The sequence below is a fragment of the Maylandia zebra genome, linkage group LG19 (assembly GCF_041146795.1).
Source record: "Maylandia zebra isolate NMK-2024a linkage group LG19, Mzebra_GT3a, whole genome shotgun sequence".
Taxonomy (NCBI): domain Eukaryota; kingdom Metazoa; phylum Chordata; class Actinopteri; order Cichliformes; family Cichlidae; genus Maylandia; species Maylandia zebra.
The window spans coordinates 30,442,386-30,455,360 of NC_135185.1; the positions used below are offsets into that span (position 1 = coordinate 30,442,386).

General features: G+C 43.0%; 1 protein-coding gene across 3 annotated transcripts in view; it reads right to left on the reverse strand.

Moving 5' to 3' along the window:
- The window catches only part of LOC101484001 (signal-induced proliferation-associated 1-like protein 1), a 37,468-nt gene that overhangs the window by 21,247 nt on the left and 3,246 nt on the right, over nt 1-12,975 (reverse strand). The window contains exon 1 of one of the 3 annotated variants that reach the window (XM_076877282.1): nt 3,696-3,917. The exons of the other annotated variants lie outside the window; for them this stretch is intronic. The gene's annotated coding sequence lies outside the window, so the exon portion shown is untranslated. Of the gene's footprint in view, nt 1-3,695; nt 3,918-12,975 lie in introns of those variants that run through there. 3 annotated transcript variants of the gene reach the window in all.

The window sequence follows — 12,975 nt, forward strand, 5'->3', positions numbered from 1 at the left end:
CAAATGCTTATTTTCTATAAAAAGCAGTATATATGTGGGATGCACGGACCTGCCTGGAGAACAGAATGTGAATTCTTTTCTCTTTTTAAAAACCGGTGAAAATTCAACGGCACGTTCAATTTCAGATAAGGGAGCCTACTTTTCAAACCAATTTCAGCATAACCATTGTGGGGAAACACAGAAAGTCTGCCAAATTATAAAAAGAGGTTAACAGTGAGTGCATTTTTTTTTTCCTTGAAAGTCGAAGCCATTTCCTTAATAAGATCATTTATGTAGATGGAACATGAGTGAGAGAACAATCTAAATATCTTCAGCTGGCAGACTTCTAGCTCACCCCTTCTCTGACATCTCCTCGAATGCCCCTTTAAATAGCCAAACATTAGTGATTTGTATTGCTTAGTCGCACTTGTCAGGATCAAATATGCCAAGCTGCACATCAAAAAGCAAAGTGGCCCTTTGAAAGTCATCTGAAAAGTGGGTGATGATCCTCTGCCTGACAAATCAGGCCAATTTGGCAGTGAGACACTGAGGGAGATTAAGGCTTTACTTTCACTTGGCCCTGACTGGCTGTGGCTGTGATCACATTAGCCACCAGCAACGAGAGCACTGTGACGGTCCTATAGCACAGCCACCTTCACACTGCATCAAAACATCAGGAGCAGCTCAAAATCATGCAGTCCTTAGCAGAAAGAAGGCCCTCACCTTTGTCTAAACCATACAGAATTAAGGAAATGGAAGCATTTCATCAAAGGCAACAAACTACAATGTATGTGAAAGTGGTGCACAGTATCACGTGACCGGCAACGTTGCCACAGTGGCACAGTTAAGTGAGAGATGGGCCAAATATTCCCTAGATGCTTTCCTCATATGTTTGATATATCAACATCGATTTATAAGTCATGCAAAGAGTGTAAGCACAAAATCTCAAAGCTCTGCAGATGATTCAGTTTTCAGAAAGCCTTAGGCAAATCAGCCAGAGTCAGCCTAGCTTCAGTACACAGAAGAGTGCTTTCTGACAACAAATCTTTAAGCCTGTGCATATTATGCAGCAGAGTGGGATTCTGCAGGCCCAATATTGTGCAAAAAACATGCAGCATTAAATCATGCAGTAGCAATTAAAGTCATAAATCCTGCTTGCAAAATGTAGCATGCGGAGGCTAATGTGCTTACAGGCTTTTGCACTGTTTTTGCACAAACAAACTGTGAGCTGAAACAAACATGAAGACTTTCAAATCAAACCCAGTATATCATTTTAATGGGTAGAGCTTACAAGCAAAAATGGCCTCGGATCACATCATTCGACCTTCATGTATCTTTTGAAATCTTCAGCGAGAGCATAATCAAGTAGGATGACAGGCAGTATCTCCAATATGATCTTCAGTCTGTCACACAAGGAGGGTTTCCTGCTTAGCTGAATGGACATCAATTGTTTGGGGCATGGCAGTAGATTATGTGCCTGAAGCAAATTAATAAACACTCATTATTTATTTAAAAAAACTAATTCATGTCCTACTAAATCTCTCTTTCTCTCACGTTTATAGGAGTGAAAATAGTCAGGGAATGCAAGTTAAACCATGCGTCTAGTCCCAGAGCGTTGGGCCTCATTCCCTTATGCCGCCGAGCGTCCACAGGGACAGAGAGATGAATTGAACTAACACACGACACACATGCGCACACACATGTCCCAGAAAACAGGCCTCTAATCTCCTCGCTGACAGTTACGCAGACAGACGGCTGACTTCATGGTCCTGTCAGATTAAAAGAATAGCTATAGCACTGAGACTTAGAGTCTTGTGTTGGCTGAGAGCGGGGAAAACTTTATAAGAAACAAAGATAAAACCTAACGATTCACAGGATAATGCCATCTTGTTCTAAACCATCCTATCAGTCTTTTTCTATTTAAAAAAAAAGAAAGAAGATTTTTCCACATCTCAGTGGGACGTGTCTAGACAGCTTCTGCATGCTGACCAAATTTGGTTAACTTCCTGTAATTGGGGCTCTAACCTCTGAGTGTAGACCATGTGACCCTACCTAGAGATGAGAAAAAGAGCAATAAAGAGGTGATGATTTTATGACATACCTCTCATGATCTACAATTTGTTGATTGTGTGCTTCTGGGGATGAGACAGAGTAATGAGTTTCTTGGAAGCCTCAGTGTGTGTAATTCAGCTCATACAGTGGGGCCTTCCAGACACCCATGAAATCAAAGGTGGAAGACAGACAGCAGTCAGTCAGCAGGAACGGTGAATCGTGCAGTGAATCACAAGCAAGGGTATGAGAATGTCCTGAGTCATCATCATTAAGGCACAGCTTGGCTTACTAGACTTATATTTAAAAAAAGACTCTGTCTCCTGAAGGGGAGTCCCATTTGCTGATGTTGATGAGAGAAAGGACAACATGCTGCAGTTGAAAGAGTCTTCCCCCTCGGGTCTCCCAACAGAGAGGGAATGAAGTTTCCCAGTACAACAGGCAAGTGTATCCAAAGCCGAGACAAAAGAGCCGAAGGATTGCCCTACAAGCTTGTAATTACTGCGTGCTTGAATGAGGCTAAGGGGCTGTTTGCCTGACACCATTGGCTTTCAAACAGGCACCCTACCATTTAGTCCATCGGCTCTCTCTGTGTACTAATCTTTCCCCGCTCTAAGGGTTGACAGGGCTGTTGGGCAACAGACACAAAGGTCCCTCTGTCCAAGCTTGGTCAAAAACTGGGGCCTCATTCCAGCACAGTGAAGTCTTTGAAAATTGCCTGGCACGGGAACCTCACTATAGCTGTGTGTATGCGGCCGCCAGGAAAAACCAGATGAATTAAATGCAAAGCGGAACTGGAGAGATAGAGATGGAGCAAATATCAAACCAGGATTTGGAAAGAAGGGAAACAGACTTATTTTTCTAAAAAAAAAAAAAAAGTAAAAGGCAAAAGAATAATGTCAAAAAAAGGGGGAAAAACTATCTGTATGAGATTCATAACAGGACCGATTAGCTGTTCTGTAATCCACTCACTCACAGCTGCAACACATATTAACTAGCAGATAACTGAGGGTTAGGGAGAAAAAGGGAAAGCTATCATGTCTGGGAAAGATGAATACACTATAAAAGGAGCCAAAAAGAAAAAAAGACAGAATACATGGGGAAGCAAAAACTCATCTACAACTGGCCACTATGTCATGCACCAGTCAGAAAGAGACTGATGTAATAATAGTCAAGCCAGACTCCTACACAGCATTTCTTTTCGTGTAGGGCGTGTAAGTGAGTGAGGGGTGAACTGAGGTAGCCGCTGAACTTCCAGATGCACAGGACGTAGCAGAGCAACTTCACTAGTTCCTTCTCTCTGTTTGACTCTCCCTGTCTTTCTCTCTGCCCTTCCCCACTTCTCCCTGCTGCCTCCTCCTGTTCACAGATCTGGCTGAGAACCAGGCACGAACCTGCCCGTCCATCTGATTGAGCAAACCTGAGAACCTGACACCTTCAGGGGAAAACAAGGCAGGCATGCTGGCAGACAAACAACACCAGCATCATCCAACTGCGAGCAAAGATCCTGGAATTCCACCAATTTCAGTGGAGGAAGTGATGAACATCTGTGTGCATGGAGGGGAAGAAGTCGGGCATGTTTAGGCAATGCTGTCTGCCCAAGAGTTATAAAACACCTTTTTAAAAAAAAGAAAGAAAAAAAGCTTGTCTTCTATTCTTGCAGTTACCTTAGACTGAAAGCTTTGGTCTAGGTTGTACCGCTCTGGGTGAAGTGGAGTGCCACACTGAGAACTGGGCCGATGTGTAGTTGGAGGACTTGAAAACCCAGTGGCAGTGTATCGACATTCATCACATCCATTGTCCTGTAGTGCGCCGTTGTGCTAACGCTCCTCTGCCTTAACGCTGGGCCCCCCTCGCTATCACTGCAGCACAGTTCAGTGAGTAATGGGCAGCGCTAACCGCTGGCAAAGTGAATTTCACTCACGGCCGTACACGAGACGACAGTTCTGGAGGAGAGCCAGAACACATTCATTGCCATTATCTCCAGCAGGGCGTCCTCGTTCCTTCCTCTCCTCTTATACAGAAAGCACTTCAGCAGGGTTTCACGTGGGAGACACAGCAGAATAAACAGACACTTGAAACACTTTACATAGTTTATAGTTAGCAACAGTAAACCCATTCCTATATCCAATTATCTGGGTGGGCCCCAAGTTCTGACAATGAAAGCCTTTGTCCAACTCCTACAGTGACACTTTTTAAAAAAACAAAAAACCCAAAGCTAATTGCACAGCTAAGTGCTTAGGTGGTCTACTTATCTAGACTAAAGAAGAATTACACCGCTTCTGTTTAACACCTGATGATAATCTGTCAAAGAAAATTGTCTTAAATAGGTTTATAGTTGATTTGAATTATGCTATGCTATAACATTATGTACAGTCATTTAATTTATGAAGACAATGGTTTAGAGCCTCATATTTGGCTGAGACAGTTTAGATATAATCCCATCATCTTTTACAGATTGTGGCTTAGAAAGAGCAGTGGAGAAGAAGCAGTGTGCTGCTGCCTGAAGAGGAATGTAAAAAATTCTAATGAGGTGGCCGCCTAGCTGCTGAACTGCAGCAGTTTGGAGCTGGGTTTTAAAAGTGGAAGTCTGCTCAAGGCTGTACTTTCCCTCTCCTTGCCCTTCCTCCCTGCCTGCCTACAACCCTAGGACTCCATTAGAGACAGGGAGCTACTGATGCACATAGACAGGTACATGCAGAGACAAAGACCCGAGCACACACACACGTGCACACACATTCATGCACAGCAAAACCTAGAAAATAAGACAGCAACATCTACACAACAACAGAGATTGTTCTCATAAGCACAATCCCTGGGAACTGATGACTGATGGATACCCGTTTCTGAAGCTAAACCACTTGTTGTTTAATCATAAACAGCACTTTTGTGTCTCGCACCGGTCCGCTGAGATGTTATTTCTGGAAAACCTGTCTCAAACCAAAAATATCTTTTCTTTGAAATTTCATGTTTGACATGCAAATTATGGTCTCTTTATGATCTCCGTGCAGAAACTACTCAGACTGCCCAGAATAAAAAGATCGCCCTATGCACAATTCAACTTTCCAAAGATACCTCTTAACAAAAATAAACAATAAAATGTAAAATGTCTGTGAAAATAAAGAGGCTGGCCAAATAGAATCTTTTTTAAATGCTTCTGTTGTCACTGGAAATCTTTATTGCCATTTCTTCTCAAACTGTACACTGCAGACACTGTTCCCAGGTGGAAGCTGGTGAGGGATTTTATTCTTGTTGCCTAGCGATGTGAGGATGTTGCAATGAGCATGTAATTTACACGGATGCTCTGACTAGCCTGCTGTTCATTTCCTGGTGAATAACCTGTTCTCTCACTACAGATCTGTGTTGCTTGTGGACTTTTACGGAGGTGTATGCTGAATTAATAAAATTATTTTATCCAAGTATAAGCGTTTAAGACTGGCCAGCACCGCAGTCTTGGATAAGCACCGAAAATCATGGTCAAATAATTAATTCAGCAAAGTAGTGAACAACTTTGTACATCCATTTCTGTGAACAATTTCTTCTTCTTTTTCAACACAGCATCAAGGGTTAACAATTTTTCTACCTCAGTACCAAGAGGCATCTTTGGAGTCTCCATTTCTGGGCACAGTTTACGTGCATTCACTTTCTCAGTTTCGCCATCGGAAACATGAATGCTTTGGAAAAACCTTGGCTCTAAAACAAAGAGATTCTCTGTGTGTGGCACCGGCACTATGTGGATATAGTGCCATGAAGATAACTGCAGGAAACCTTGGTACAACTGGTGGCATGTTGCCAGCAGCTGATGATGAAGACCAAAGAGCACCGTCACCTGACTCTCACCTGGTGGTACTCATTAAGCACAGTCAAACTGGCACTATCATTTGAGCTGTTTTTCCTGAGTAGCCACCAAACACAAGTTGGCCCACAGTAAGCGTGTCCACAGCAGTTCTGCCCTTTGGGGCCCTTATATGGCTTTTCTACGGGTAAGCCCACAGAAAACCCATATGGTACCCTTATAGGTTGGTTGCCATGTCCCATAGGAATTTTGCTTTTTGGGGCACCTTAGAGGGAAATCTGTGAGCATCCCACAGTGACTTTGCCCACAGAAAACCCATACGAGGTACATGTAGGGTTGCCCACATGGGGCCCATAGCAGTTTTGCCCTTTTGAGTCTCCATGAGGGTTGGCTCATGCAGGTCAATAGGCCATTCTTAATAAATGAAAAAGGGAGAAAAAAGACTGAGGTATACCAAATTACAAAAGAACTGGACTGAAAATCAATGATAACAGGTCTTATGAAGTGATAAATCCACGACATGTTTAGTTCAAACTGGTGTCAAGAAGTAAAGAGATCAAGAGCGGTTAAACCTCTCTTGACAGAGGTTCTGTCATGGTTTGGGGCCGTACTTCAACCAGTGCTGTTGGTGATTTTTCCAAAATTGATAGAGTTATGAACACAAAAAAAGTATAATCAGAAGTTGATCCTCCATGCAATAGGATGGATTGGTAATTGCTTCCTTTTTCAGCACGGCAATGATTCCAAACACGCTGTCATCCCTGGATAGAAAAACATACAACAGACCACCCTCAGTCATGGACAGGCCTCCCCAGAGCCTGGAGATAAAATTGAGGTTACTGTACTCTAAAAATCCTAGAAATGTGGTTTCGAGCCAGATGCTTACTCTGAATAACACTTTTAGGAATCTTGGAGTCATTTTTGATGTCATTCAATACGCATTTTGAACAAATATGTAGGACTGCTTTTTTCCATTTGTGCAATATCTCCAAAATTAGAAATATCCTGTCTCAGAGTGACGCTGAAAAACTAGTTCATGTATTTATTACTTCCAGGCTGGACGACTGTAATTCATTATTATCTGGATGTCCTAAAAACTCCCTGTAAAGCCTTCAGTTGATCAAAACATGATGCAGCAAGAGTCCTGACAGGGACTAGACAGAGAGAGCAGATTTCTCCTATATTGGCTTCTCTACATTGGCTTCCTGGTAAATGCAGAATTGAATTTTAAATCCTGCTCCTCACATACAAGGTCTTGAATAATCAGGCCCCATCTTATCTTATAGTACCTTATTACCCCATTAGAGGTCTTCACTCTCAGACTGCAGGCTTACTTGTGGTTCCCTGAATATTTAAAAGTAGAATGGGAGGCAGAGCCTTCAACTTCCAGGCCCCTCTTCTGTGGAATCACTCTACTCTTAAGATTAGGCTTAAAACTTCCCTTTTTGATAAAGCATATAGTTATGGCTGGATCAGGTGACCCTGAATCCTCTCTTAGTTCTGCTGCAATACGTCCAGGCTGCTGGGGGATTCCCACGATGCAGTGTTTCTTCTTCAGCCACCGTTTTCACTCACCATGTGTTTATACACTTCTCTGCATTTACTTGCTTGTTATTATTAATCTCTGGTTCTCTTCCACAGCATGTCTTTTGTCCTGTCTTCATCCACTTACCCCCAACCGGTTGCGACAGATGGCCACCTATCCCTGAACCTGGTTCTGCTGGAGATTTCTTCCTGTTAAAAAGGAGTTTTTTCTTCCCACTGCCTCCAAAGAGCGTGCTCATATGATTGTTGGGGGTTTTCTCTGTCTTCTTTACTGTATATCACTGTAGGGTCTTTACCTTAGGATAAAAAGCACCTTGAGGCAACTGTTGTTGTGATGAGGTGCAATATAAATACATATTTTCATATTATTGAACCCAAACTTTTATTTATAGCTATATCTATATAAGGCAGACATAGATGTCTATATAGAGCTAGCATCTATCTGTACATAATGAGTACTTTGGACACAGTCTGAACATCAGAAAAGTCAGCCTGCTGAAAGTCATACCAACTCTAATGTAAGACCTTTTAAAAAAGGAAGGAAAAGAAAAAACAGCTTGAGAAATGTAATTTGTCTGCCCTGCACCACAGAGGAAATCTATTTAGAACCATTTCTAAAACAGTCTACCTCTCATCAACTATTCTGTCATTTCCTGCAGGTGAACAATATCTGCAATTTATATGGGAAAGTTTCCCTGCAACGTCCTGAGAGAGAAAGCTTCAGTATTCTCGACCAACTCATCTTTCAGCTTCTGCTTTTACAGACAACGACCAAAAGAAAATGAAAGGCAGTTCCTGTTGTTGTTCTAATGCATTTGAATTTAACCACAGTTTTACTTCTATTATAAAAGAAAACCTCAACTTTCCACACTGAACTGAAAAAAGAAACTGACCTGAGCAACGGGGCCAACAATGCAAAGAGAGCATTTCCCAGCAGCGGGCCTTGTTAAACACGGCTGTGACGACTGGGAGGTGTTTCTAGGGCTAGTCTGTTTACTTTATTCACCCTACAAAAGGTAAATTCCCTCTCTTAATATCTGAAGAGCAGTGAACCTATTTGTTACCAAACAAATACTCCCAGCTCAGCATGGGTCTGGCACACTCCACTCTATGTGCTCAAGTATATGTGCTGGGATGAAGCAGTTTCATCAATTGAGGATTAAAATAGAAGGATGGGAGGGCGAAGCTGCGGTATAATTAACAGTGTTGATGCAAGGAGGAGGGTTGAGAGAAGAATCTGTGGGCTTGCTGTCTATAATTGAGCCCCTTCACATGCTAAAAGACGGGGGATGGGACTCAGCCAGGGGTCCCAGCAAACACTTCCAAGCCTGCTATTACTTCATTCTTGGATCACAGGCACTTGTGAGCAAAGCAAATCAGAGTAAGCCCTTAGTGCTTCTCACAGTAACGTGCACAGATTAATTTTGACTGTTCCACTGGAGCAGCGTCTCTTCATCGTCATTTGCAGCACAACAGTGGAGCTGTATGAAAGTTTGAACTGGGATAAATACCGGGGGTCATGAGATGTCAATCAAAATGTTAAGTAGATCATGGTTTTCTGATTGAACATCACTGGACGCCCCAGGCTGCGGGCACCCAGTGGTCATATACACACTGCATGCCAGGAAACTCATGTCCTAGCTGTCCAAACACCAATAGAGTAATCAATAACATTCCTGAAAATCAACACACTTGGAAACAGAAAACACGTGAGCTACACACAGTTGTTGTTAGAAATCCCGTTTATGGCCACATTGTTCCAATTGGAAACAAACCAATCAATGTTAAAATTTTAGCCCTATGAGTTCGAGCTTAGGGCTCTCAGGATGTTGGCCAATCAGTTGGATCACATTGCTCTGTCATATGGGGTAAAAGGAGCAGCATAACCTACAAAGCACCTCCAGTGGACCTGCATAATCCTTGGCTTCTCTATTGTCTTGTGTCTGTGAGCTTCCAGATCAAATTGCATCAATGTGCTTGGACCCTGTTGTACTTCCTTGTAAGTCCATCCATTCACTTTCTTAACCACGTTACAGCCACAGGATCTGGAGCCCATCCCAGCTGACAATGAGAGAGAGGCAGCGTCAACCAAACAGAGTTTGCCAGACCGCCACCAGACTGACACAGACTTACAACCACCCACATCCACGCTTAAAGCCAATTTAGAATCACTAATTAACCTTTGGACTGTGGGAGGAAACCAGAGCATCCGGGGAAAGTCCACAGAGTCCAAGGACACCATGCAAATGTCCCGGAGAAAGTGTATAAGTCTGTATAAGTTCTATATTTACTGCTGCATAAAATGCAAAAAAGTTCAACTGTATTCATGAGCAAGACCAGTGGTTTGGAATGCAGGAAGGGTCAAGAGAAAGCATTTACATCTTTGCATACAACCGTGGATTAGCAGCAAGGTCAGCTAACAGCAACCTGTCACATTTTTACAGCTGAGGTGTTGATATGACAGATGCCTGCAATGTTTGGAAGTCATCCACTGCGCTGTCCTCTGCCTGATTGCACAGGTAGCAAACAAGCTGAATCACAGAGAGATGTGAAAAAGGAATCCTGATAAGATCGCCCTTACCAAAGTAAAGAAAAGCGCATTTATTTATCACAAAGGCAGAAAACAATCATAGCATGGATAATGTAACAGCAACCTTGTATCTATTGCTGGAACAGACACTAACTCAACATTCAGATGCACTGAATCAGTTAGGAAAAAAGAATGAAAGCAGTGTGACACAGTCACAGCAGATACTCCGAGGGGCTGAACTCGCATTTATAGAATTATGTAGATTCATTTTAAATGGTTTGTCTGGGCATGTTGTAGCAAAGTGCTGTTAAAAGAAGCGGCGCAGTTCTTACAGTGTGATTAAGCACGTTGGGGGAGGCTGGGACCTTGCTGAGCCAACTTGAGAAACATGACCTCCACAGCAACAGCAGAACTGACCACGGCCTATTTAAAAAGCCCACAGAGAATGTAATCTAATCTACCATAAGTTGCTCTGTGCATCCTCTTCAGTTAATTTCCCTCAGTCAAACTGATCTTTCAATCGATCAACAGCTGTTTAGCCCCTAAGCATGCCTCTGCAGCAATAAGGAAATGCACATAAACTCATTCAATTACACAAATTGATGACTGGGATGTATTGCAGCAGTACGGATTTTACCACAGACAAACATATGACGGACACAATGGGACCTTTAGCTGAGAGAGCAGTGGGTAAAAAGGAAAATACAGCCAGTCATCCTGGAGTGCCAAAGTCAAGGTGAAGGCTTGATTAATAGCCCCTTACATTGGTATCTCCTCTGAGGCCACCGCTAGTGCACAAGATGTCCACAGTTTTATAATTAGCCCTTTTAAGTTGAAAAATAAGGATTAGTTCTTGCCAGATAAGCATTTTACTAAGGTAACGGCAATGTGATGCAGTCAGTACAAAGGACATGGGTACTTCAGTACAACACAGAGACGGCAACAAAGGAAGACCTTCTTGTTGTTACTCTCACGGGAAAGCTCAGGGGATTCTCTGGGATGTCTCTCAAGAAGCCTTGCTGACTGTGCTGTCCCCTCAACGCCCTCACAGCTTGCAGGGCAGTCTAATTTCCGAACTGAAGGCAGGTATGCTTCAGTAATCAGGAGGTCAGAAATGGCAGGTAGCTTCTTGATGCACAGTTGAGCAGCTGTGAGGCTCGATGAGGACTCAAATTTCAACAACAGCAACAGCAGCAGCGTGGCAAACTTATACATGTAAACCGTTTCCAGTCATTGATTTGGGCACGTGTCCAGTGCACGGCCCAGTGCACTTCCAGTCCAATTACAGTCAGGCCACAAGGTTAATCAATTCATACAGTCATTTGGACTACGATAAGTCAGCTAGTGTTGCATAACAGTGGTGCCCTGCTAAATCACACTCTGCCAAAAGAAAAAAAAAAATCACAGTGCAAACCTGCACAGCATGCTGCTCCTGCTGTACTGAACCACATTAATGGCACACTCCAGCCAGCCCTGTAACTGGAGTTTTAACCTATTATTGAGCCAGTCTTATGCAAACTGCATTTAACTACAAACAACAGCTCAGGGAGGAGGGTTTCTAATGCTTTTGTTCCCCCTGGTGCCGAAATGTACAACCCCCCCCCCAAAAAAAAAATAAATACAAGTAAATTAACATCTGCTTTGCTAATCACACAGTGTCAGGCACTTGTCCCAGTAATTGTTCTGTTTTGATTTTGGTGTACTGATGAAGACTGAAGCTTTGTGTGAGCCCCTCATTTGCACCTTTCACTATGTTTTTCTAGCTCCTGCTGGGCATTTGAACACATTTAGCCTTCTAGGATCTTTTGAAAGTGAGGCAGAAGTTGGACATTTAGGACACACCAAACTAAAAATTTGTCCAGTTGTATGTGTTCGCTTTGTCAATAGCAAACAAGCCACTTCTGACTTCTTCCTTATCAGTATTCTACTCGAGTGTACGTACCGTGTAAACACAAGCAAAGCAACGACTTCACCTTACCTCCTCCCAGTGCCGATAAAGACAACTGCTGAACTAAGCACCAGAGCCATTGAGGGACTGAAAGAAGTGGCCAGCGTAAGGTGACAACTTCAAGAATGTCTATCAAACATAGCACATGCCCAGCTTTCAGTTTCAGCTGAATTCTTTGAGTTGCAAAGCTAGCCTGGCCGGGTATCCAGGAATACATCAATGAAATACACAGGAAACAGGCAGTGAGAGAGGAAAGGCTGGGAAAGCAGCCATGTTTGTTATTAACCAGCTCTATCTGGCCTTTGCACCTGGAGCAACATGGAAAAAAACTATGGCCTATTTTATCAGAGAGCATACTATTGCACCCCGGTTAGACTATTTACAACATATATTTATATTTATAGAGAGAGACAGAGAGAAACTTACAGTATTTGCTCTTTATAAAATTGAGTGAGGTACTAAAAAAAAAAAAAAAACTATTACAAGACAAGTGAGTAGGACATTCTCCTGCACACTTCAGTCAGTCCACTTGAGGCTATTTATCTAAAAAGTCATCTGAACCTTACAGACTGAGCCTTTGGTCCACAGTGGTCTCATTCTTCCCTCTCAAACAAGAGCAAAACAGGGACTCACAGAGTGGAAAGAGAATCCCTGGTTCCAAAGGCAAAGGATGTGGAATTTTGGAACCATATGAGAAGAGGGGAATTTCGGTACAGGAAACAAAGCACAACACGGACTACAGCTGGTGTTGTTAAATAGAGTTCTGGGGCAAACCTTACGCAGCGTTTTGTTGTGCCAGCATTCCAGTTTTACTACACGTCACATGGTAAAAGGCTCCTGAACATAATAATACAATCGTAAACATGAACAAGAATGAGGATAAGCTGATCAGACCTGTCTACGTATTGAGATCTGTTCTGAGATCAGCCGTGGCAGAGCCCTTGCGCATTCCTGCCTGCTTCTCAGATTTCGGGCCACAGGAGGGGGGACAACGGCAGAACCTCTGCGGTTTTTGTACGTGGAATTATTTTCCAAAGCTGCCCGCATGGTCTCTGTATGAGGCTCGGGCCTGCAGCTCTGCTTGATGTTTGGATTCTTCACTGAGTCGGAGTTCTGTAATCCATTCCA